Genomic DNA, 508 nt, shown 5'->3' on the forward strand with positions numbered 1-508 from the left:
GCGGGGGTGTGGGCGCCGCGGCGGCGGCGGCGGCGGCGGTCGAGCCGGAGGGCCGGCGAGGCGAGCGAGGAGCTGGGAAGCGCGGGGCCGGCGGGCCGCAGGCGCGCGGGCGGCGGGGCGACGCCGCTCCCGGTGGCGGCCGGGCTCTGACGCCTGGGGCGGGGGGGGGGTGGTCTGCGGGGACGGACCCCCCCCAACATCCCGAGGCAGGCGGTGTGGCCGGCCCGCCGCTCCCTGCCGGGCCAGACCGAGCCGGGCGCCTGGGCCGGACTCGAAGCGAGACAGGGTTTGTCCCCAGGTCGGGAGCGAGGGCTCCCCGCCCTTCTCGTTCGGGTTTGCCCTTCGTTTCCCCCCCCCCCCCTTTCTCTGTGCTTGTACGGTCAGTGAGGCAAGCCCCTCTCTTTCTCTCGCTCTCTCTCTCCTTCCGTCTCTGCCGTCCCTTGCTCAGCAGCCGGCGTCGGCGTGAGGAAGGGCGGTGGGGCGGAGGAGGAGGGGGCGGAGGAGGGGG

Source organism: Dromaius novaehollandiae, unplaced genomic scaffold (assembly GCF_036370855.1).
Source record: "Dromaius novaehollandiae isolate bDroNov1 unplaced genomic scaffold, bDroNov1.hap1 HAP1_SCAFFOLD_120, whole genome shotgun sequence".
Classification (NCBI taxonomy): Eukaryota; Metazoa; Chordata; class Aves; order Casuariiformes; family Dromaiidae; genus Dromaius; species Dromaius novaehollandiae.